This window comes from Tamandua tetradactyla, chromosome 7 (assembly GCF_023851605.1).
Source record: "Tamandua tetradactyla isolate mTamTet1 chromosome 7, mTamTet1.pri, whole genome shotgun sequence".
Classification (NCBI taxonomy): domain Eukaryota; kingdom Metazoa; phylum Chordata; class Mammalia; order Pilosa; family Myrmecophagidae; genus Tamandua; species Tamandua tetradactyla.
In genome coordinates, this window is record NC_135333.1 from 91414519 (window position 1) to 91441475 (window position 26957).

At 38.3% G+C, this 26957-nt stretch overlaps 1 protein-coding gene across 11 annotated transcripts in view; it reads left to right on the forward strand.

Annotated features, from left to right (window-relative positions):
• CCDC91 (coiled-coil domain containing 91) overlaps positions 1 to 26957 on the forward strand; it is a 548164-nt gene that overhangs the window by 31369 nt on the left and 489838 nt on the right. For 9 of the 11 annotated variants that reach the window (XM_077170420.1, XM_077170421.1, XM_077170422.1 and 6 more), the window contains one exon: positions 14634 to 14707. The exons of the other annotated variants lie outside the window; for them this stretch is intronic. The gene's annotated coding sequence lies outside the window, so the exon portion shown is untranslated. The remainder of the gene's footprint in view (positions 1 to 14633; positions 14708 to 26957) is intronic. 11 annotated transcript variants of the gene reach the window in all.

Below are 26957 nucleotides of genomic sequence, written 5' to 3' on the forward strand. Positions count from 1 at the left end.
GGAGAGCTCTGAGGCAGGTCAAATAAAGACAAGCACAGCAACTGGAGTTCTCCAGGGAACTGCCAAACAGGTCAAGTCATGACACTTATCTGCATGGAGCTTTGGAGAAAACTCTTAACTGTGTTTTCCCCCTCTGGTGTCTGCTAGCCGCTAGCTGCTAGCTGCTGGATTTCATCATGATTGTAAAGTTACTGGTTTTCAAGACTATCATGGTGCTAGGAAGAGATAGATGGGAATAGGGCAAGTTAAAATGCCAGGAAGGTCTATGTTATTACTGAGATTCAACCATTTTTCTTGTATACATGCTCCCTGAATTTTTGTAAGACTTTGGTTAATTTCCAGACTTCTGAAAAAGTTGATTCTGACAGTTTTTGCTGCTGTTCTCATTACTCTTATTCAGGATTGGATGTTTCAAGTTTGTATTCCACTCTTTCTGCTGATGGCATTGTGCGGTATTTAAATGGTGCACATTCCTCTTAATGCCACTTTACCCCGGTTATACTGATATTCTACCTCTTTGCTTCATCTTCATCAGTTAGGATATGCTTCAGCCTCACGTAGGAGTTTCATTTGAGGATTATCATAATTCAAATATGTAAAAAGTTCCCATGTGTTATCAAAATCATTTATAAAATTATAGTGGGAATTTTCTAAGTGTTGTAAGAATTCCACAGGTTAAAAATCACTATTCATATTCTTAAAGCAGTGGCTACAGTGTAGTTAGGAATTTACAAATGCATCAAAAGTTAGATTGTTGATTAAATCAATGCAAGAGATCTGATAAGGTAGAATAAAAACTATTATTATTTAATGGTATATCACAGATACAGAACATTATCAGCCATTATATTATGTCCTTTATGTAATTGGATGAACTTAGAGGGAATTTTTAATTAAGGCTTGTGAATAGTAGTTAACAAGTTAAGTGTAGTTCTAAAATGATAAACATTTATTGAACACATACTGTATGTTATACCTGAATGATAAAACTTGGAGAAATTGGATTTTTGATTTAATGAGATTTTCTCTTAAAAGAGAGATGAACAGAAGTCTCATCGTTTTTCTTGATTTTCCTGAAAATCTCTAGAAATTTATTTCTGGGTTTTCATGCCTTAGTAGTCAAAGATAAGTCTTTTATTTTAGCATGTGACTGAATGGCTTAGCATCTTGTGATACTTGGGTCATAATTGAGATCATTGCTTTCTAGTGCTCTAGAGGAGATTGATTGGGCTGTTTATTGCTTTCAGTTGATAAGAAGTGGTGTTAAATATAGTTGCATTATAGTTTTGGATCTTGGAATGTGAATGTGTATGACATTTTGTACTTAAACTTAATTTGAGTCAACTGTTTTTTTAAGTTTTAAAATATGTATTACCATCTGTTTTCAACACCTTACAATATTGACATTCCTTTGTTCTTCATCATGCAAAAACATTTTTAAATTTCTACATTAAGTCTCTATCATTTCTACATTAAGTCTCTATCGTAATATAATTCCTAGATTATATCATCTCAGTCTTTATCATCTATCTTTCCTTCTGATTTCATTTGTGCTCCCAGCCCCTCACCTCTATCATTCTCACATTCAGCTTCATTTAGTGTAGTAACAGTATTGTCCTACAGGTAGGTAGTATTGTGCTATCCATTTCTGAATTTTTACAATCAGTCCTGTTGCACAATCTGTATCACTTCAGCTCCAATTACCCTATATCTACACTATTTCTATCTCCTGATACCTTTGTTCTTAACTGAAATTCTCCAGGTTGTTTCATTAATGTTAGTTCATATCAGTGAAAACATATAGTATTTGTTCTTCTGTTTCTAGCTAATCTCATTCAGCATAATGTTCTCATGGTCCATCCATGTTGTTACATACTTCATAACTTTATTCTGTCTTACAGCTGCATAATATTCCATTGTGTGTATATACCACAGCTTGTTTAGCCTCTCCTCTATTGATCGACATTTGAGCTTTTTCCATCTCTTGACAATTTTAAATAATGCTGCTATAAACATTAGTGTGCAAATGTCTGTTTGAATCCTTCTCCTCATGTCCTCTAAGCAGATACCTAGCAATTGTATTGCCAGATCGTATGGCAATTCTATACTTAGTTTCCTGAAGAATCGCCAAACTGCTTTCCACAGTGGTTGTACCATTTTACATTCCCACCAACAGTGGATGAGTGCCTTTTTCTCCATGTCCTCTCCAGCACTTGTCATTTTCTGTTTCATTGATAATGGCCATTCTGGTGGGTGTGAGATGATATCTCATTGTGTTTTTGATTTGCATTTCCCTAATAGCCAGGGAATTTGAGCATCTTTTCATCTGCCTTTTGGCCATTTGTATTTCCTGTTTTGAGAAGTGTCTTTTCATGTCTTTTGCCCATTTTGTAATTGGGTTGTCTTTTTGTTGTTGAATTGAACAATCTCCTTATATATTCTGGATACTAGACCCTTATCTAATATATTATTTCCAAATATTGTCTCCCATTGTTTAGACTGTCTTTTCACTTTCTTGACAAAGTTCTTTGATGCACAAAAGTGTTTAATTTTGTGGAGTTCCTACTTACCTATTTCTTTGCTCGTACTTTGGGTGTAAGATGTAGGAAGCTGCCTCCTATTATAAGATTTATAAGATATATCCCTACATAATCTTCTAAAAGGTTTATGGTCTTAGATCTAATGTTTAGGCCTTTGATCCATTTTGAGTTAATTTTTTTATAGGGTGTGAGATATGGATCCTCTTTCATTCTTTTGCATGTGGATATCCAGTTCTCTAGGCACCATTTATTAAAGAGACTGTTCTGTCCCAGGTGAGTTGGCTTGACTGCCTTATCAAAGATCAAATGTCCATAGCTGAGAGGGTCTATATCTGAGCACTCTGTTTGATTCCATTCGTCAGTATATCTGTCTTTATGCCAGTACCATGCTGTTTTGACCACTGTAGCTTCATAATACACCTTAAAATCAAGTAGTGTGAGACCTCCTACTTCATTTTTCTTTCTCAGGATACTTTTAGCTATTTGGGGCACCCTGCCCTTCCAGATAAATTTGGATATTGATTTTTCTGTTTCTGAAAAATAAGTGTTTGGGATTTTAGTTGGTATTGCATTGAATCTATAAATCAGTTTAGGTAGAATTGACATCTTAACTATGTTTAGTATTCCAATCCATGAACACGGTATGCCCTTCCATTTATTTAGGTCTTCTGTTATTTCTTTTAGCAATTTCTTGTAATTTTCTTTGTATAGGTCTTTTGTATCCTTAAATATATTCTTAAATATTTTATTCTTTTGGTTGTAATTGTCACTAGAATTTTTTTCTTAATTTTCCCCTCAGATTGTTCATTACTAGTGTATTGAAACACTATAGATTTTTGAGTGTTGATCTTGTTACCTACCACTTTGCTATACTCATTTATTAGCTGTAATAGTTTTGCTGTGGATTTTTTTTTTGACATATGATATCATCTGCAAACAGAGTTTTACTACTTCCTTTCCAATTTTGATACCTTGTATTTCTTTTTCTTGTCTGATAACTCTGGCGAGAACTTCCAACACAATGTTGAATAACAGTGGTATAGTGGACATCCTTGTCTTGTTCCTGATCTTAGGAGGAAAGTTTTCAGTTTTTCCCCATTAAGGCTGATGTTAGCTGTGGGTTTTTCATATATTCCCTTTATCATGTTGAGGAAGTTCCCTTCTATTCCTATCCTTTGAAGTCTTTTCAACAAGAAAGGATGTTGAATTTTGTCAAATGCCCTTTATGCATCGATTGAGATGATGATGTGGTTTTTCTGCTTTGATTTATTGATATAACATCAATATTATATTAATTGTAATATTGTGTATTACATTAATTGATTTTCTTATGTGTTGCATACCTGGGATGAATCCTACTTGGTCATGGTGTATAATTCTTTAATGTTCTGTTGATTTGCAAGAATTTTGTTGAGGATTTTTGCATCTATATTCATTAGGGAGATTGGTCTTTAGTTTTCATTTTTTGTAGTATCTTTGTCTGCCTTCCGTATGAGGGTGATGTTGGTTTCATAGAATGAGTTAGGTAGCCTTCAATTTTTTTGAAGAGTATGACAGAATTGGTACTAATTCTTTCTTGAACGTTTGGTAGAATTCACATGTGAAGCCACTTGGTCCTGGAATTTTCTCTTTTGGGAGCTTTTCAATGACTAATTCAGTTTCTTTACTTATGGTAGATTTATTGAGGTCATCTATGTCTTCTGGAGTCACTGTTGGTTGTTCATGCCTTTCTAGGAAATTGTCCATTTCATCTGCATTGTTTAGTTCATTAGCATAAAGTTGTTCATAGTATCCTCTCATTACCTCCTTTATCTCTGGGGTCAATGGTTATGTCTCCTCTTGATTTTATTTATTTGCATCCTCTCTCTTCTTCTTTTTATCAACATTGCTAAGGGTCCATCAATCTTACTGATTTTCTCATAGAATCAGCTTCTGGTTTTGTTGATTTTCATGTTCTCAATTTCATTTATTTCTGCTCTAATCTTCATTATTTCTTTCCTTTTGCTTGCTTTGGAATTAGTTTCATGTTTGTTCTCTAGTTCTTCCAAGTTAGCAGTTAATTCCTTGATTTTTGCTCTTTCTTCTTTTTTGATATAGTCATTTAGGGCAATAAATTTCCATCTTAGCACTGCTGTGTTAGTTAGATTCAGTTGTCAACTTGGCCAGGTGAGCATACCTAATCTTGTTGCTGCGGACATAAGCCAACGGTACGTGAACCTCATCTGTTGCCAGTTACATCTGCAGTCAGCTAGGAGGTGTGTCTGCTACAGTGAGTGACATTTGACTTAATTGGCTGGTGCTTAAATGAGAGATTGCAATGTAGCACAGTTAAGCAGCTCGGCATTCCTCATCTCAGCACTTGCAGCTCAGCCCAGGCCTTTGGAGATGCAGAAAGAAGTCCCCGCAGGGTAAGTTGTTGGAACCCAGGGGCCTGGAAAGAAGACCAGCAGAGACCATCCTGTACCTTCCACGTAGGAAAGAACCTCAGTGGAAAGTTAGCTGCCTTTCCTCTGAAGAACCAACAAAATAAATCCCCTTTTATTAAAAGCCAATCCCTCTCTGGTGATACATTCCGGCAGCTAGCAAACTAGAACAATTGCCTTTTTTGCATCCCATAAATTTTGATATGTTGTATTTTCATTTGCCTTGAGATATTTACAGATTTGTCTTCTAACTTCTTCCTTGACCCAGTGGTTGTTTAAGAGTATGTTGTTGAGCCTCTGTATATTTGTGTATTTTCTGGCCCTATGCCAATTATTGATTTCCAGCTTCATTCTTTTATGATCTGAGAAAGTGTTTTGTATGATTTCAATCTTTTAAAATTTATTGAGACTTGGTCTGTGACCCAGCATATGGTCTATCCTTGAGAATGATCCATGAACACTTGAGAAAAAGATGTATCCTGCTGTTGTAGGGTGTAATGTTCTATAAATGTCTGTTAAGTCTAGTTCATTTATTGTATTATTTGAATTCTCTGTTTCTTTATTAATCTTCTATCTAGATGTTCTGTCCATTGATGAGAGCGGGAAATTGAAATCTCCAGCTATTATGGAAGATGTGTCTATTTCTCTTTTCAGTGTTTCCAGTATTTGCCTCATGTATTTTGGAGCACTCTGGCTTGATGCATAAATATTTATGATTGTTATGTCTTCTTGTTGAATTGTTCCTTTTATTAATACATAGTGTCCCTCTTTGTCTCTTTTAATTATTTTACATTTGAAGTCTAATTTGCTGGATATTGGTATAGCTACTTCTGCTCTTTTCTGATTGTTGTTTGCATGAAATATCTTTTCCCAACCTTTCACCTTCAACCTATGTTTATCGTTGAGTCTAAAATGTTCCTCCTGTAGACAGCATGTAGATAGGTCCTGTTTTTTAATCCATTCTGGTAGTCTGTATCTTTTGATTGGAAAGTTTACTCCATTAACATTTAGTGTTATTACTGTAAGGGCAGTACTTTCTTCCTCCATTTTGCCTTTTGGATTCTATATGTAATATCTAATTTTTCTTCACTTTACCTTTTTTGATAGTCTTCATTTCTACACTCTTCTCCACACCCTCCTCTCCTGTCTTTTTGTATCTGTCTCTTGTGCTCCCTTTAGTATTCCTTGCAGAGCTGGTCTCTTGGTCACAAATTCTCTCAGTGATTTTTTTTGTCTGAAAAAGTTTTAATTTCCTCTCCTTTTTGAAGGACAATTTTGTTGGATTTAGAATTCTTGGTTGGCAGTTTTTCTCTTTGAGTATCTTAAATATATCATAGCACTGTCTTCTTGCCTCCATGGTTTCTGCTGAAAAATCTGTGCATAGTATTATTGGGCTTCCCTTGTATGTGCTGAATTGCTTTTCTCTTGCTTCTTCCAAAATGCTCTCTTTCTCTTTGACATCTGACATTCTGATTAGTAAGTGTCTTGGAGTACATCTGTTTGGATCTGTTCTGTTTTGGGTACACTGCACTTCTTGGATCTGTAATTTTAAGTCTTTCATTAAGAGTTGGGAAATTTTCAGTGATAATTTCTTCGATTAGTTTTTCTCCTCCTTTTACCTTCTCTTCTCCTTCTGAAACAGCTACAGCATGTATATTTGCATGCTTCACATTGTCATTCAATTCTGAGTCGTTGCTCAAATTTTTCTTTTCTTTTCCGTATATTTTCTTTTGCTTATTGGATTTCAGATGTCCCATCCTCCAGTTCCCTAATCCTATCTTCTGCCTCTTGAAATATAGCATTGTAGGTTCCATTGTTTCTTTCATCTCTTCTGCCATGCCTTTTCATTCCCATAAGCTCTGTGGTTTGTTTTTTCAGACTTTAGATTTCTTCTTTTTGTTTGTCCCTTGTCTTCTTTATATCCTCCCTCAATTCATTGATTTGATTTTTGGTAAGGTTTTCCATTTCTGTTTGAACATTCTGAATTAATTGTTTCAATTCCTGTATCTCATTTGAATTGTTGGTTTGTTTCTTTGACTGGGCCATATCTTCAATTTTCCTAATATGATTCATTATTTTTTGCTGGCATCTAGGCATTTAATTTCCTTAATTTGTTTTTTCAGGAGATGGTTTTCTTTTTTTTTTTTTTACCTAGGATTTTCTTGCTGGTTGACTTTGATGTCTTTCTGTTCTTTGCCATTCAGTTCAGCTTATTCTAGACCTGTAACTTAGGTTTTGTTTAACAGATCAGAATTTTTCAGTTCTTGTTTTTGTTTCTTGCCCTGCCTGTATTGTACCTTGTTTTCCCCCTTAGGAGGGTCTACTTAGGTATTATAGAGCCCAGTCAGATTTTCCCAGACCAAACTGGCCTCCTCTCAGGAGGAAAGAGTTGCTTGTGTCAGTTCTCTCTGAGGCCAAGACCCAGCAGATTGAAAGACTTTCCTATGAAGGCTCTAGACTCTGTGTTTTTCCTATCCTGCTCAGTATGTGGCGCATGTCTGCCTGCGGGTCCCACCAGCATAAGGGAATGTGGTACCTCTAACTTCAGCAAACTCTCCCTGCTGGGGGTGTGGTTGAGACAGAGGAGAGGTTGTAGGCTGGCTTTAATCGGAACTAGCAACACAACAGAAAAAGATATAAAATGTTAATATAAAGAAAAGAAATAAAAATAGTAGTAATAGTAAAAAACAACAACAACAAACAAACCAACAAGCAAACAAAAACAAAAAAAACCCTATAGCTCAGATGCAGCTTCATTCAGTATTTTAACATGATTACTTTACAATTAGGTATTATTGTGCTGTCCATTTTTGAGTTTTTGTATCTAGTCCTGTTGCACAGTCTGTATCCCTTCAGCTTCAATTACCCATTGTCTTACCCTGTTTCTAACTCCTGCTGAACTCTGTTACCAATGACATATTTCAAGTTTATTCTCGAATGTCCGTTCACATCAGTGGGACCATACAGTATTTGTCCTTTAGTTTTTGGCTGGATTCACTCAGCATAATATTCTCTAGGTCCATCCATGTTATTACATGGTTCATAAGTTTATCTTGTCTTAAAGCTGCATAATATTCCATCGTATGTATATACCACAGTTTGTTTAGCCACTCTTCTGTTGATGGAGATTTTGGCTGTTTCCATCTCTTTGCAATTGTAAATAATGCTGCTATAAACATTGGTGTGCAAATGTCCGTTTGTGTCTTTGCCCTTAAGTCCTTTGAGTAGATACCTAGCAATGGTATTGCTGGGTCGTATGGCAATTCTATATTCAGCTTTTTGAGGAACCGCCAAACTGCCTTCCACAGTGGTTGCACCATTTGACATTCCCACCAACAGTGGATAAGTGTGCCTCTTTCTCCGCATCCTCTCCAGCACTTGTCATTTTCTGTTTTGTTGATAATGGCCATTCTGCTGGGTGTGAGATGATATCTCATTGTGGTTTTGATTTGCATTTCTCTAATGGCCAGGGACATTGAGCATCTCTTCATGTGCCTCTTGGCCATCCTTATTTCTTCTTCTGGTAGGTGTCTGTTTAAGTCTTTTTCCCATTTTGTAATTGGGTTGGCTATCTTTTTGTTGTTGAGTTGAACAATCTCATTATAAATTCTGGATACTAGACCTTTATCTGATGTGTGTTTCCAAATATTGATTCCCATTGTGTAGGCTGTCTTTCTACTTTCTTGATGAAGTTCTTTGATGCACAAAAGTGTTTAATTTTGAGGAGTTCCCATTTATTTATTTCCTTCTTCAGTGCTCTTGCTTTAGGTTAAGGTCCATAAAACCACCTCCAATTGTAAGATCCATAAGATATCTCCCGACATTTTCCTCTAACTGTTTATGGTCTTAGACCTAATGTTTAGATCTTTGATCCATTTTGAGTTAACTTTTGTGTAGGGTGTGAGAGATGGGTCTTCTTTCATTCTTTTGCATATGGATATCCAGTTCTCTAGGCACCATTTATTGAAGAGACTGTTCTGTCCCAGGTGAGTTGGCTTGACTGCCTTATCAAAGATCAAATGTCCATAGATGAGAGGGTCTATATCTGAGCACTCTATTCGATTCCATTGGTCGATATATCTATCTTTATGCCAGTACCATGCTGTTTTGACCACTGTGGCTTCATAATATGCCTTAAAGTCAGGCAGCGCGAGACCTCCAGCTTCGTTTTTTTTCCTCAAGATGTTTTTAGCAATTCGGGGCACCCTGCCCTTCCAGATAAATTTGCTTATTGGTTTTTCTATTTCTGAAAAATAAGTTGTTGGGATTTTGATTGGTATTGCATTGAATCTGTAAATCAATTTAGGTAGGATTGACATCTTAACTATATTTAGTCTTCCAATCCATGAACACGGTATGCCCTTCCATCTATTTAGGTCTTCTGTGATTTCTTTTAACAGTTTTTTGTAGTTTTCTTTATATAGGTTTTTTGTCTCTTTGGTTAAATTTATTCCTAGGTCTTTTATTCTTTTAGTTGCGATTGTAAATGGGATTCGTTTCTTGATTTCCGCCTCAGCTTGTTCATTACTAGTGTATAGAAAAGCTACAGATTTTTGAATGTTGATCTTGTAGCCTGCTACTTTGCTGTACTCATTTATTAGCTCTAGTAATTTTGTTGTGGATTTTTCTGGGTTTTCTACATATAGTATCATATCGTCTGCAAACAGTGATAGTTTTACTTCTTCCTTTCCAATTTTGATGCCTTGTATTTCTTTTTCTTGCCTAATTGCTCTGGCTAGAACTTCCAACACAATGTTGAATAATAGTGGTGATAGTGGACATCCTTGTCTTGTTCCTGATCTTAGGGGGAAAGTTTTCAATTTTTCCCCATTGAGGATGATATTAGCTGTGGGTTTTTCATATATTCCCTCTATCATTTTAAGGAAGTTCCCTTGTATTCCTATCTTTTGAAGTGTTTTCAGCAGGAAAGGATGTTGAATCTTGTCAAATGCCTTCTCTGCATCAATTGAGATGATCATGTGATTTTTCTGCTTTGATTTGTTGATATGGTGTATTACATTAATTGATTTTCTTATGTTGAACCATCCTTGCATACCTGGGATGAATCCTACTTGGTCATGATGTATAATTCTTTTAATGTGTTGTTGGATACGATTTGCTAGAATTTTATTGAGGATTTTTGCATCTGTATTCATTAGAGAGATTGTCTGTAGTTTTCTTTTTTTGTAATATCTTTGCCTGGTTTTGGTATGAGGGTGATGTTGGCTTCATAGAATGAATTAGGTAGTTTTCCCTCCACTTCGATTATGTTGAAGAGTTTGAGGAGAGTAGGTACTAATTCTTTCTGGAATGTTTGATAGAATTCACATGTGAAGCCGTCTGGTCCTGGACTTTTCTTTTTAGGGAGCTTTTGAATAACTAATTCAATCTCTTTACTTGTGATTGGTTTGTTGAGGTCGTCTATTTCTTCTTGAGTCAAAGTTGGTTGTTCATGTCTTTCCAGGAACCTGTCCATTTCTTCTAAATTGTTGTATTTATTAGCGTAAAGTTGTTCATAGTATCCTGTTATTACCTCCTTTATTTCTGTGAGGTCAGTAGTTATGTCTCCTCTTTCATTTCTAATCTTATTTATTTGCATCCTCTCTCTTCTTCTTTTTGTCAATCTTGCTAAGGGCCCATCAATCTTGTTGATTTTCTCATAGAACCAACTTCTGGTCTTATTGATTTTCTCTATTGTTTTCATGTTTTCAATTTCATTTATTTCTGCTCTAATCTTTGTTATTTCTTTCCTTTTGCTTGCTTTGGGATTAGTTTGCTGTTCTTTCTCCAGTTCTTCCAAGTGGACAGTTAATTCCTGCATTTTTGCCTTTTCTTCTTTTCTGATAAAGGCATTTAGGGCAATAAATTTCCCTCTTAGCACTGCCTTTGCTGCGTCCCATAAGTTTTGATATGTTGTGTCTTCATTTTCATTTGCCTCTAGGTATTTACTAATTTCTCTTGCAATTTCTTCTTTGACCCACTTGTTGTTTAAGAGTGTGTTGTTGAGCCTCCATGTATTTATGAATTTTCTGGCACTCCGCCTATTATTGATTTCCAACTTCATTCCTTTATGATCCGAGAAAGTGTTGTGTATGATTTCAATATTTTTAAATTTGTTAAGACTTGCTTTGTGACCCAGCATATGGTCTATCTTTGAGAATGATCCATGAGCATTGAAAAAAAGGTGTATCCTGCTGTTGTGGGATGTAATGTCCTATAAATGTCTGTTAAGTCAAGTTCATTTATAGTAATATTCAGGTTCTCTATTTCTTTATTGATCCTCTGTGTAGATGTTCTGTCCATTGATGAGAGTGGTGAATTGAAGTCTCCAACTATTATGGTATATGTGTCTATTTCCCTCTTCAGTGTTTGCAGTGTATTCCTCACGTATTTTGGGGCATTCTGGTTCGGTGCGTAAATATTTATGATTGTTATGTCTTCTTGCTTAATTGTTCCTTTTAATAGTATATAGTGTCCTTCTTTGTCTCTTTTAACTGTTTTACATTTGAAGTCTAATTTGTTGGATATTAGTATAGCCACTCCTGCTCTTTTCTGGTTGTTGTTTGCATGAAATATCTTTTCCCAACCTTTCACTTTCAACCTATATTTATCTTTGGGTCTAAGATGTGTTTCCTGTAGACAGCATATAGAAGGATCCTGTTTTTTAATCCATTCTGCCAGTCTATGTCTTTTAATTGGGGAATTCAGTCCATTGACATTAGAGTTATTACTGTTTGGATAATATTTTCCTCTACCATTTTGCCTTTTGTATTATATATATCATATCTGACTTTCCTTCTTTCTACACTTTTCTCCATGTCTCTCTCTTCTGTCTTTTTGTATCTGACTCTAGTGCTTCCTTTAGTATTTCTTGCAGAGCTGGTCTCTTGGTCACAAATTCTCTTAGTGACTTTTTGTCTGAGAATGTTTTAATTTCTCCCTCATTTTTGAAGGACAATTTTGCTGGATATAGGAGTCTTGGCTGGCAGTTTTTCTCTTTTAGTAACTTAAATATATCATCCCACTGTCTTCTAGCTTCCATGGTTTCTGCTGAGAAATCTACACATAGTCTTATTGGGTTTCCCTTGTATGTGACGGATTGTTTTTCTCTCGCTGCCTTCAAGATCCTCTCTTTCTCTTTGACCTCTGACATTCTAACTAGTAAGTGTCTTGGGGAACGCCTATTTGTGTCTAATCTCTTTGGGGTGCGCTGCACTTCTTGGATCTGTAATTTTAGGTCTTTCATAAGAGTTGGGAAATTTTCAGTGATAATTTCTTCCATTAGTTTTTCTCCTCCTTTTCCCTTCTCTTCCCTTCTGGGATACCCACTACACGTATATTTGTACGGTTCACATTGTCCTTGAGTTCCCTGATACCTTGTTCAAATTTTTCCATTCTTTTCCGGATAGTTTCTGTTTCTTTTTGGAATTCAGATGTTTCATCCTCCAAATCACTAATTCTATCTTCTGTTTCTTTAAATCTGTCATTGTAGGTATCCATTGTTTTTTCCATCTTTTCTACTTTATCTTTCACTTCCATAAGTTCTGTGATTTGTTTTTTCAGTTTTTCTATTTCTTCTTTATGTTCAGCCCATGTCTTCTTCATGTCCTCCCTCAATTTATCGATTTCGTTTTTGAAGAGGTTTTCCATTTCTGTTCGTATATTCAGCATTAGTTGTTTCAGCTCCTGTATCTCATTTGAACTATTGGTTTCTTCGTTTGACTGGGCCATATGTTCAATTTTCTGAGCGTGATCCGTTATCTTCTGCTGGCGTCTGGGCATTTAGTCAGATTTCCCCGGGTGTTCGACCCCACAGTTGAAAGATTTTTCTGCGCAATCTCTGGGTTCTGTTCTTCCTATCCTGCCCAGTAGGTGGCGCTCGTGGCACACGCCTGTCTGTGGGTTCCACCAGCGAAAGTTGCTGTGGGTCCCTCAACTCTGGAAAACTCTCGCCGTAGGGGAGGTTCGGCAACCGAAGCGTCTTGGAAGAATGCCAGCCGGCCCGGGGTTCCAAACGCGGGGAGGGTCGCCGGCCGTCGCAGCACAGGAGAGCGTCCGGCCAAATTAGCCAGTCGGCCCGGGGCACCAAGCGTGGCGGGAGGGCGCCAGCTGTCGCAGCCCGGGAGAGTACACTGTTCCCAGCCGACGGGGGAGTCACGTGTTTGGAAGGGATCCCCCGGTCACTGTTCTCCGCAGTCTGGGGATTTCCGACCCAACTATCTCAGTTGTTCCGGGGGGCCTCGTGTGGTGGGGGCACCAGCCGCCGCGGCCTAAGGGGACCGCCTGTCCAATTCTACCAGCTGGCCAGGAAGGTGGAAGGGAGGGACTCCGGTCGCTTGCCGTCCCACCCAGGAAAGCCCGTGCCCCTGGTGATCCACCGGAGCTGGTTCTCCCAGACAGTCAGCCGTTCCAGGAGGGGTACGCGTCCCCCCGATCTCCCTCGTGGCTCCGGGAGCTGCTCCTCAGTTTTCTTGACCCTGGGGTCTGAATTTCTTGAGGGAAAGGCATAACCTCCAGACAAGCTTTCAGACAAACTTAATTCCACCATTGCCTGGGGCACTTGGAGCCTGAGAAGCCTTGCAGTCCTATGCAAAGAGCAGTCAAGTTGTAGAAACACAGCCACAAAAAGAAAAAGAGAAAGCTTCCTCCTTTTCACTGGGTTTGCCAGTTAAGAGCTTGATTTGGTACGTTGCTCTTTTTATCTCCACGTTCTGTCTATCCCCTCCTTTCCTTCAGGGCCTAGACCCTTTCAAATATTTTGTGCTGTCCAATCCAAAAAAACTGTTTTTTTTTTTCTCTTTCTGTCAGCCCTGCCCCTCTGCACCAGGGCAAAAACTAGCAACCTCAGCTTTTACTCCAGGTTCATCTGATCTGGGGGCCTATTTTTAGTAGTCTGAATTTGTTCATTGATTCCACAGATTTGAGCTTGGTTGCTCAGCCTCTTGCTGCTAGTAAAGTCTCTTCCCTTTTCCCCTCTGGGAGCCAGCCTATTGGGGAGAGATGCCTGTGACTGTGGCTTGGGGGACTCACAGTTCTGGGTGGGATTGCAGCTGGTGCAGCTTGTCCTGACTAGTGTATGCTGTGTGTCTGGTCACTGAGTGGCCCCAGCAGTTGTTCTGTACTGTTCCAGACTATTTACTAGCTCCTCTGGAGTACGAACTAAATCCTACACCTCACTAAGCCACCATCTTAGCTCCTTCCTTGATTCACCTTTCAACTTGAGGTATAACCTAAGTGGTTTGCAAATATAATGATTACTAAAGATACTGCTTCATTTTCACATTAGCCTATCCTAAGATTCACTTACTTATTAGATATGGAGATGAAAAAAATTACAGTTAATTCATACTAAAGCCAGAATAATATATAAAAAAAGGTGACCAGGGATACTGGTACTTTTAATTCAAAGAGAAGTGAAAATTAATTGTTATAAAAAGTTTTATACTATCTTGGAAAAATTTGAAGAGGCAAGTCTTTATATATTTCCCTTGTTGAATAAGTCTTTTTTGCATCAAAGGATACTGTTAACAAACTAAGGCCTTTGAAAGATACATAAACAAGGATTTAATAACTATTAAAACTGAGTCTATGGAAGTTAGATAATGGGGAACTAAGATATGTTGAGAAGTAAAATTCAGTTAAGGAGAAATCTTTGATCTCTGTGTTTCAGGTACTTGTACTAGATGCTGAGGGATGCAGAAATAAATGCTACTCTGGACCTTCAAGGACTTCATAATCAATTAGGTGAGGGTAAAATAAATGAATACATTATAAGACAGTGTGTTAATATAATGATAGAATATATAATGATAAAAATTAATATAATGATAGAAGTGTGTACACAGTACAGAGATGGAACTGAGCAGATACATTTATTAACTATGTGGAAGTGGGAGGAAGATCAGGAAAGACTTCCTGGAGCAGTTGATACCAGTTGACTCCTGAAACATGAGTAGAAAGTATATGCTAGGAGTGGCCTCAATCAAAGTTTTTATTATATAAAGTTTATGCCAGACACTGGTGATAACAGTGGTGAATAATATTAGCATATTCCCAGCCATCCTGAAGTTACAGCCTCAAGAGGAGGCAGACAAATAAATCAACACAAATAATGCATGATTAAAAATGTGATAGCTACTCTGAAAAAAGTAATGAGTGCTGTCAGGGGAAATATAATGGTGAGAATGGGGAGATTAGTGGTCAGAAAAGAATCTGAGGAAATGATAGAAGCTGAAACTAAAAGGATGAGTAGAAATCTGCTAGATGTGTATCATAGAGGGAGAACAGCATGCACAAAGATACTTAAGTAGAAAAGAGATTGGTTGGATAAACTGAAAGAACACTAATATGACCAAAAAATAAAAGTCCCTGAAAGTAGTTCAGAGCAAAGTACTTAAAGTAGGATAGGAATACTTACAGTTTGAGTTTTATGCCAAGTGCAGTGGGAAACCGTGAAAGGATTTTGAGCTGGACATTTATGAGGCAGTTTACAATTTGAAAAGCCTACTCTGTGAAAACCAAGAGAGGAAGCTTGGAAAAAGTTTAGGCTATTGAAATGGTCTAAATGAGAAATAATGGCAATGGAGTGTGGCTGTAGAAATGGAAAGACTGGATGCATTGTAGATGTGCTTTGGAGGAATAATCAAAGGGTTTGGTGATGGATTGGATATGTTGGATGAGATAGAAGCAGCTATAGCACTTCAGGCTTGGTAAAATGCATGGGTAAAGGTGAGAGGTTGGATGACTGGATAAAAGACAAATTGAATTAGAACATCAGGAGTTTAATTTCAGACTTTTTAAGTTTTAGGTGCTGATAAGACATCTGTATTAGTCAGGGTTCTCTAGAGAAACAGAATCAACAGGGAATACTCACAAATATAAAATTTATTAAAGTGTCTCACGTGACCATGGGAACATAGAGTCCAAAATCTGTAGGGCAGGCTGTGAAGCTGACGATTCTGATGGAGGGTCTGGACGAACTCCACAGGAGAGGCTTGCCAACTGAAGCAGGAAGAGAGCCTTTCTCTTCTGAATCCTCCTTAAAAGGCTTTCTGTGATTAGATTAAGCATCACTCATTGCAGGAGACACTCCCCTTTGGCTGATTACAAATGGAATCAACTGTGGATGCAGCTGAAATGATCATGATTAAATTCTATGAAATGTCCTCATGGCAACAGACAAGCCAGCACTTGCCCAACCAGATGAACAGGTACCACCACTGGGCCAAGTTGACACATGAACCTGACGATAACAGTCCATCCCTTGTCAACTTGGCAGCTATACATACCACCTTTAACCATACCTAATTTCTAAATAAAAAACAATAAAACACATTTTTTTCTTTCACCTAACAATACTTAACTGTCCTGGATATAACTGGAAACACATGAACTCTCTCCAGGATAGTATGCAAGTTCTTGGGTAATATTCTTTCTTAAACTTGATATCTTACAATTTAATAGTATAACATGAACAAAACAGCATTACAGTCCTTGTTTCTGTAACTGATCATGTGGTCAAAATTCATATTTTCCACTACCTTCTTCTACTACCTATTCCATGTTCCCTTTACCCTCAGCAAACACTTCAGCTGGCCGTGGTTCTTTGCCTGGTGGGGTGACCTAAACCTTCATTCCTGAAGTTTCAGAGTCATTGTTAGTTCTGCCTGGATTGGGTTGTTGCAGTTTTCCATTGATTTTAATCACAGGGGATGGTAGTACCAAAAGATGCCCTAGGGGATCGCCTATATTCCAAGAAAACTCTTCTTTACCTCCATTATGTAGTTGCAGTCCTACTTCCCCCTGATAGTTACAATCACCCCAGACAATAATATAATCCCCTTCTTGGCTTGTTGATCCAGGGGTGTAAGTAACCCAAAGTGACCAGGTGGCAGTCTTAGATTCCAGTTCAGTGGAATCATTGTTGTTTCTCCTGGTGGAAGCACTTCCAGTTTTGGAAGTAAAACCTGTAGACCAGCAGAGCTCAGGTTCACAGGCACATGAAGCAAAAATTTTCCTAGTGGATCACTAGGGGTAATAGTGAGTGGTACCACTCCCATCTCCACCCCTTGGTGCTGGACCCATGGATCCTGGCTATGGGAGAAACAGCACCATACAGCGGATGTTGATTCAGAGCATATACAGCTTCCTGGAGAACATTACCCCAGGCTTTCAAGGTATTGCCATCTAGTTGCACCGTAATTGAGTTTTCAAAAGGCCATTCCACCATTCTACCAGTGCTTCCGGATGATGGGGAACATGGTAAGACCAGAGAATCCCATGAGCATGTGCCCATTCCTGCACTTCATTTGCTGTGAAGTGTGTCCCTTGATCCGAAGCAATGCTATGTGGAATACCATGACGATGGATAAGGCATTCTGTAAGCCCACGGATGGTAGTTTTGGCAGAAGCATTGCATGCAGGAAAAGCAAACTGATATCCAGAGTAGGTGTCTATTCCAGTTAGAACAAATTGTTGCCCCTCCCATGAAGGGAGTGGGCCAATGTAATCAACCTTCCACCATGTAGCTGGCTGGTCACCTCGGGGAATGGTGCCATTACGGGGGCTGAGTGTGGGTTTCTGCTGCTGGCAGATTGGACACTCAGCAATGGCTGTAGCCAAGTCATCCTTGGTGGGTAGAAGTCCATGTTGCTGAGCCCATGCATAACCTCTATCCCTACCACCATGACCACTTTGTTCATGAGCCCATTGGGCAATGACAGGAGTTGCTGGGGAAAGAGGCTGACTGGTATCCACAGAATGGGTCATCTTATCCACTTGATTATTAAAACCTTCCTCTGCTGAAGTCTCCCTTTGGTGTGCATTCACATGGAACACAAATATGTTCGTTTTTAGCTCACTCAGAAAGGTCTATGCACATACTTCTTCCCCAGACCTCTGTGTTACCAATTTTTCAGTTATGGTCTTTCCAAGTCCCTGACCATCCAGCCAAACCATTAGCAACAGCCTATGAGTCAGTATACAAATGGCAGCTCTGGCCAGTTTTCCTTTCAAGCAAAATGAACAACCAGGTGCACTGCTTGAAGTTCTGCCCACTGGGAGGATTTCCCCTCATCACTGTCCTTCAAAGACACCCCAGAAAGGGTTGTAGTGCTGCAGCTGTCCATTTTAGGGTGGTACCTGTGTATTGTGCTGAACCATCTATAAACCAGGCCCAAGTGTTCTCTTTCTCAGTCAGTTCACTGTAAGGAACTCCCCAGGAGGCCATATCTGTGGTCTGGGAAAGAGAAGGTAATGTGGCAGGAGTGGAGACCATGGACATTTGTGCCACTTCTTCATGTAACTTACTTGTGCCTTCAGGACCTGCTCTGGCTCTATCTCGTATATACCATTTCCATTTTACAATAGAGTGCTGCTGCACATGCCCAACTTTATGGCTTGGTGGGTCAGACAACACCCAGTTCATGATAGGCAACTCAGGTTTCATGGTATCTTCGTGGCCCACGGTTAAGCGTTCAGTCTCTGTTAAGGCCCAGTAGCAGGCCAAAACTGTTTCTCAAAAGGAGAGTAGTTATCTGCAGCAGATGGTAAGGCTTTGCTCCAAAATCCTAAGGGTCTGCGTTGTGATTCTTCTATAGGGGCCTGTCCAAGGCTCCAGACAGCATCTCTATTTGCTGCTGACACTTCCAGCACCATTGGATCTGCTGGATCATATGGCCCAAGTGGCAGAGCAGCTTGTACAGCATCCTGGACCTGTCACAGAACCTCCTCTTGTTCCGATCCCCACTCAAAATTAGCAGCTTTTCTGGTCACTTGATAAATGGGCTGGAGTAGCACACCCAAATGAAGAATATGTTGTTGCAAAAATCCAAAGAGACCAACTAGGTGTCGTTCTTCTTTTTTTTGGTTGTAGGAGGGGCCAGATGCAGCAACTTATCCTTCACCTGAGAAGGTATATCTCAATATGCCCCACACCACGACACATTTCACTGAGGTGGAAGGCCCCTGTATTTTTGTTGAATTTATCGCCCATCTTCTGACATGCAAATGCCTTACCAATAAGTCTAGATTAGTTGCTGCTTCTTGCTCACTAGGTCCAATCAACATGATATCATCAATATAATGGACCAGTGTGATATCTTGTGGGAGGGAGAAACAATCAAGGTCCCTCCGGACAAGATTACGACATAGGGCCGGAGAGTTGATATATCCTGAGGTAGGACAGTGAAAGTATACTGCTGACCTTGTCGGCTGAAAGCGAACTGTTTCTGCTGGTTCTTACTAATAGTTATGGAGAAAAAAGCATTTACCAGATCAATAGCTCCATACCAGGTACCAGGAGATGTATTGATTTGCTTGAGCAATGATACCACATCTGGAACAGCAGCTGCAATTGGAGTTACCACCTGGTTGAGCTTACGATAATCCACTGTCATCCTCCAAGAGCCATGTTTTCTGCACAGGCCAAATAGGAGAGTTTAATGGGGATGTGGTGGAAATCACCACCCGTGCATCGTTCAAGTCCTTAAGAGTGGCAGTAATCTCTGCAATCCCTCTAGGAATCTATTGCTTCTGATTTACTATTTTTCTAGGGAAGGGCAGTTGTAGTGCCTTCCACTAGGCCTTTCCCACAATAAGAGCCCTCACTGTACGAGTTAAAGAGCCAATATGGGGATTCTGCCAGTTGCTCAGTATGCATATACCAATTATACATTCTGGAACTGGGGAAATAAGTACAGAATGGATCCTGGGGCCCACTGGACCCACTGTGAGATGAACCTTAGCTGAAACTCCATTGATCAGCTGTCCTCCATAAGCCCCCACTCTGACTGGTGGACCAGAGTGATGTTTTGAGTCCCCTGGACTTAATGTCACTTCTGAACCAGTGTCTAGTAATCCCTGAAATATCTGATCATTTCCTTTTCCCCAATGCACAGTTACCCTGGTAAAAGGCCATCGGTCTCCTTGGGGAAGGCTTGGAGGAAAATTAACAGTATAAATTTGTGGCAGTGTAGCAGGGTTTTCCCCTGACGGGACCTGGCCTCCCCTTCGTTCAAGGGGCTCTGGGTTTGTAAACTGTCTCAAGTCTGAAAATTGATTAGTGGGCTGTGACTCTGTGTTTTTGTAATTCAGATTAGACTTCTGTTCACTTGACCTAGAACTCTTTTGTTTATGCAGCTTGAAGAAGTATTTAGTAGGTTGCCCTTCTATTGTATTTCTAGATACCCCATGATTTACTAGCCAATGCCACAAGTCTCTGCAAGTCATATAATTCTGACACCTGCTTTGAGTTTGCTGTCTATTATAATAGCCATGTCTACCTTGCCTTTGGCAATTAAGTGCTGCCACCTTGCTTTTGCCAACTTGGGATCCCATCATTCCTGTTGTGTTTAAGGATCCCATCTCAGTGACAGCAGGTCCTACAGTAGTATCTGACCTTCAGAGAAGTGCAACCACAGATGATGGTGCTAGTCTCACAAATATATTTCTCACTGTTCTGGTAAAAGGTGCATCCTCTGGACATTCCTGGGGTATAAGGGCAGGCTTTGCATGATAAATCCACTCTAATATTCCAATCTCTCTAAGCCTCTGAATCCCCTCATCTACATTATGCCAGGGCAGTTCTGGCATTTCAACCTCAGGTAATGTCGGCCACCTTTTGATCCATGTTTCAACCAACCATCCAAACAAACTGTTAATACCCTTTCTAACCCCTTGAGCTATAACACTGAATGCAGAATCTCTGCTTACTGGACACATACCAATAAATTCAGCCTGATGCAGTCTTATATTCCTCCCACCATTATCCCACACCCCTAAAATCCATTGCCACACATATTCCCCTGATTTCTGTCATATAAATTGGAAAACTCACACAGTTCTTTTGGAGTATAACGTACCTCCTCATGTGTGATACTTTGTATCTCACCTTTCAGGGCCTGTTGGGACTTTAGTCTTGTTATAGGTCTGGAAGAAATGAGGGGTGCTGGGTGTGGGTCTTGAATGGAATTAGAAATATCTTCCAAGCCATTTGCTTCAGGGCCTTCAATTGCAGTTTTATCTGGTGAGACAGGATTAATCACTCTAGGGCTAATCCCTTCAGGAAGGGGTTGGGTGGACAACTCCTCATGGCAGGTTGGAGGTGGGGCAGTTGTGTCCTTAGGGCAAACTATTACAGGGTTATCTACAGAAGACTCAGCATGGCCTAGGGTTTCAACCTCGCCCCCAACATCATTATCAGTCCATATGTCACCATCTCATTTTTCAGGGTCCCACTCCTTTCCAATCAGTGCCTTCACTTTAATGGCAGACATCATGCAACATTGAGATTTCCGTTTATGTGTAAAGTTTGTACTCTAACAATAAGATTCTGAGTCTGATTTTCAGAGATCTCAAGTCTACGGCTACAGGAAATAAAATTTTCCTTCAGGATACTCATAGAAACGTCCACATCTGTCAGACAGTGCTTAAGCTTATCGTTTGAAGCCTTAAGCCCTTTCCTTTCACTCCTTAATGTAGCCAGTGTATTTAACAACCAGCAAACATCTCTATATGTCTTATTTCCATAAAAGTCTGTATAGGTGTCAAAAACATTATACCCCAGAGCCTGGCTTCGTACAAGCGAAGCATTAGGAGAATCGAATGATATTTTGACTATCTCTTTTGCCAACTCACTCCATGGATTGGGAGTGTCATTCTGATTATGGGAATCAGAGTCCTTAGTGCCTTTGAGTCTAGTCAGAGAAGAAAACCATTCATAAAAACCCATTTTTAAGATGCTGTTTTTTAAGAACCACTCCTGGTTCCAAGATATATTAGTCAGGGTTCTCTAGAGAAACAGAATCAACAGGGAACACTCGCAAATGTAAAATTTATTAAAGTGTCTCACGTCACCATGGGAACATAGAGTCCAAAATCTGCAGGGCAGGCTGTGAAGCTGACGGTTCTGATGGAGGGTCTGGACGAACTCCACAGGAGAGGCTCACCAACCGAAGTAGGAAGAGAGCCTTTCTCTTCTGAATCCTCCTTAAAAGGCTTTCAGTGATTAGATTAAGCATCACTCATTGCAGGAGACACTCCCCTTTGGCTGATTACAAATGGAATCAGTGTGGATGCAGCTGACATGATCATGATTTAATTCTATGAAATATCCTCATGGCAACAGACAAGCCAGCACTTGCCCAACCAGACAAACAGGTACCACCACTGTGCCAAGTTGACACATGAACCTGATCATGACAACATCTAAGAGATCTGAAGTAGGCAGTTGATTGGAATCTAGAGTGCAGCAGAGATATCTGGCCTGGAGTTATAACTGTGTAGTTGTTGGCATATAGTAGTGATAGTTTAAAAGAACAATAAATGGTTTGGTGCTAACTGTAGAAGTGTGTGTATAGTAGAGAGATGAATCTGGAGAGATGGTGAGGATTGGGTCATAAAGCGTCATAGGCCATACTTAGGAATTTGGTTGATACTACAGACCTTGGGAAAACCAATGATAGACTAAACAGAGAAAGGAAAGTGAAAAGTCTGCCTTAGCAGTTCCGTATTGGCAATTTGGAAAAACCCATATTGGCAGCACTGTATTAGAGTGAATTCATTCACATGAGTAGATAGTTAAGAGACAGGAAAGCTAGTGGGAGGAGGTCCACATTGGAGCCAATGTGGGCCTGATAATGTCCAGCGTGGGTGTGTGTCATTGAGGAAATATATAGATTCAGGAGTAATTTAAGGAAGGAATGATTGGCTGTGGGGAGAGGTTGGAAGCCAGAATGACTCTCAAGTTTGAGAGTTCACTGATTTGTTTCTTTAACAAATCTTACAGAGCATTTCTCTTGTGTTAGGTGCTTTTCAGGTGCTTGGGTTATGTAATTAAAGAATAGACAAAGCTTCCTGCCTTCATAGAACTTGTATTCTAGTTGGAGAAAGACAGATAACAAATATAAGAAAGCTTAATAGAGTCCTCCCTGGCTCTGGAATTTTTGACATTCTGGTGGTACTCAAGACCAAGAGAGTAAAGAGTGCTGAGGAAGAAGTTGTTAAATGAGAAGAGGAGAAGAGATGGGGCAATTTGGGGATTTTTGTCTGAAGTGACATCTACATTTATGTCTCCTGACCTTCTTTTACCTTTGACATTGTGATTAATTTTGTCATAAAGGGGAATTTAAAAGCAATTTTATTGATATGTATTCACATACCATAATATAATGTGAAGTATATAATCATTGGTTCACAATATCATCATATAGCTGTGCATTCATCATCACAATTGATTTTTGAACATTTCATTTCTCCAAAAAAAAAGATAAGAATAAAAAGAAGTGAAAAGAACACCCAAAATATCTCATCCTTCCACCCCCCCATTATTTGTTTATTTTCTGTCTTTTTTTTCTTATTCATCTGACCATACACTAGATAAAGGGAGTGACATTTATAAGGTTTTCACAATCACATTGTTCACCTTAAAAGCTATATAATTATACAGTTATATGATAAGAATCAAGGCTCTTGGATTATAGTTTAATTGTTTCAGGTATTTCCGTCTAACTACTCCAGTATACCAAAAACTGAATAGAGATATCTATATACTGCCTAAGAATGACCTTCAGAATTACCTCCTGACTCTATTTGAAATCTTTCAGCCCCTGAAACTTTTGTTTCATTTTTCTTACCCCTTAGATCAAGAAGGCTTTCTTGCTCCCATGGTGAAGCAAGGGAGCAAGGCCAGGCTCATTCTAAGGGAAAGTTAAAACAATTTTTTTCTCTAATTAAACAGAAGCCTTGACCAGAAGATTTCTCACCAAAAAAAAAAAAGGAAAATTGATTTTTTCCTCTCCCAATAAGTCAGCAGGTTGTGCTTGGCAAGGTGGATTTTAAATATGGAGCTAATAAAACATTTAAGTGATTTATGGTCATCTGGCCATTGCATTTGTTAGGAAAGGGGGGTAGTCTTGTAGTTTACTCTATAATTTACCTTTATTTCTTTTAGTATCCCAAAGCAACTTGATAAAAGAGATGAATATTTATACTACATAAAAGGGGGGTGAGAAAAGAAATGATAAAATACTTAAGCTGGTGAGCCTTAGTATAAGAGCTATTTATGGTAAACTCTTAGCAATCAGGCTAAAACCTCAGAATTAGATTAGCTGTAGTCATATTCAAGTATTATACCGATATTATTAAGTATATTTACTTTTAATAAATCTATAACGATTACTGACAAATATCTGCTTTTCACTTAAATACAGAAATCAGCTACCATTATAGCTATTGATTTTTGAGCTTTCATTTCACCACAATCTGAGTTTAGGTTTTGGGAAATAGTCATTATGCTTCTATTTTCCCTGTTGAGGATTAATATGTTAATTACATACACTGGGAAAATATTTCATAAATAAACTATAATGGAATACTGTGTTAAATAAGGTACTGCTTAAGTAAAAAAAGAAAGGAGAAACTCATGAATAGCAGCAGTACTTAGGTTTGATTTTGTTTTTATTTTTAAAAGTACGGTAATATGGAGGAATAATCATGAAAGCTATAGGATTTCACCTTTTAGAAAATTTTTAGGGAAAAGAATGATTGCTTGGATACTTTCAGCATTTAAAGCTGGTTAATAACCACAGATTCTTTCCATTGTGTTTGTGTAGCAATGCTGAGGTCTGGAATAATGTAGCCCTTTTTTTCAACTCCCACTAGAATTCTTTCTCTCCATCTCTGATGTTGAATTATATCATAAATAGTTTGTTGGTTCACAGACTTAGAAAATTAGAGTCATTTTCCAAACAGAACAATTCTTCATCCCTCCTGCAATTCAGCTACTTTAAGATAGTTTCAGGAACAAAAAAAAAAAATATCACAGAACTTAGTTATTCTAATGAAGAAGATATATTATCTTTTTAGGAACTTATGTGCAATGAACTTGTCAGCTTTTTAGGAGGAAAGCAACAATAATGACTGAAAAGCCCACTCCTAGTTGGTTTTTATGTGGAAGAGCTGGAGTTTGTGGCTTTGTATGTAGCACTTGTAGCAGTCTTTGCAATGTAAATTTCTGCTCTACTCATCCATTCTTAAATTAAGGTAGTGGGTGATTGGTCAGTGTGGTGCTGTTATAATTGTTCTTCATCCATGAACCTGAAACTGAAATTTGTTGATGTCCTCTATGTGTGTGTTAAAGAGAGAAAAAGTCAGTTGGTCATTTTGAAGGCAGTTAATAGAATGTTACTTTCATTTTAAGAACTTCCTTAATATAGCCTTTCAGAACATTTTGAACCTGTAGGGAATCAGTTGTAATGATGGTGAAGGAAGTAACACTTACGAGAATTGCACTTTTACTCATATCACTGTTATTGCTTGTCTGTTACCTATATTAAACACACCTTTCTCTCATGTTAAGAAAGTTATGGCCTAGACTGAATTCTTAACATGTTATCAGGGTATATGCACTAAATGAGCGAGATGGTAGGATTATGGTAGTTACAGCAGAGATGTTAGCACAGAATAGAAAACATAATTCAATATATATATATATATATATATATATATATATATATGCACACACTTATATATGTGTATACGCTTCACATTAAATTGCTTGAGAATACTGACATTCTTCTATTCACTGTAGCCTTTGAATATTCTAAGGGAGTGCTAGTTTGCCTATGAACCCATATTTGGTTGTGCATTTTTTTCTTTTTTATGGAATTGTGGGTTTACAGAATAATCATTTATAAAATGCAGGGTTCCCATTTACCACCCAGTTAACACCTTGCATTGGTTTGCAACATTTGTTACAATTGATGATAGTACATTTTTACAATTGAACTATTAATTATAGTCCGTGGTTTAACTTAGAGTTTACTGTGTAGTGTAGATCCATGGTTGTTTTAAAATAAATTTTTATTTTGTTATAATATATAGAATCTAACATTTCCCCTTTTAAGCATATTCAGAAAAATATATGTATATATTTTAGTGCTTTTATTTGCATTCACATTTTTGTGCTACCATCACTGCTGTCCATTACAAAAACATTTCCATCATTTCAAATAGGAACCCTACACATTTTAAACCTTAACTTCCCATTCCCTAGCCCCATAACCTAAGATATCATAGAACTCAGTTATTCTCATGAAGAAGTTGTACGATCTTTTTGGGAACTTATGTGTAATGAACTGGTGGGTTCTGTTCCCTAGTAACCTGTGTTCTAGATTCTGACTCTATGTGTTTGCTTATTCTAATTATTTCAAAACTGTGAGCTCATACAATATTTGCTCTTTTATGTCTGGCTTATTTCACTCAACATGATGTCCTCAAGGTTTATCCAAGTTGTTGCACATTAAAGGGCCTCATCCCTTTTTACAGATGAATAATATTCCATTTTATATATGCATACTACATTTTAATTTCCCTTCATTGGTGATGTACTGTTGGGTTTTTCCATCTTTTGGAAATTGTGAATAATGCTGCTGTGAACATTGGTGTACATATCTGTTTCAGTCCTTTCTTTCATTTGCCTAGTAATGGGATTATTGGGTCATATGATAGTTCTATGCATAGCATTTTGAGAAACTGCCAAATTGTCCTCCACAGAGGCTGCACTATTTTACATTGCCACCAGGAATGAATGAGTATCCTATTTCTCTGCATCCTTTCCAGCACTTGTTAGTTTCCATTTTTAAAATAGCAGCCATCCTAATGGGTGTGAAATGGTATCTCATTGCGTTTTTGATTTGCATTCCCTGATGGCTAATGTTGTTGAACATCTTTTCATGTGCTTTCTGGTCATTTGTGTATCTTTATTGGAGGGATGTCTATTCACGTCCTTGCCTATTATAAAATTGGGTTGTCCTTTTTGTTGTTAAATTGAAGGATTTCCTTATGTATTCTGATATTGTCTTTTTCTATTGAATATGTGGTTTCCAAATATTTTCTCCCATTGTGCAGGGTGTTGTTTTACTTTCACGATAAAGTCCTTTGTGCAAAAGTTTTTAATTTTGATAAGGTTCTATTTATCTATTTTTCTTTTTTTGCT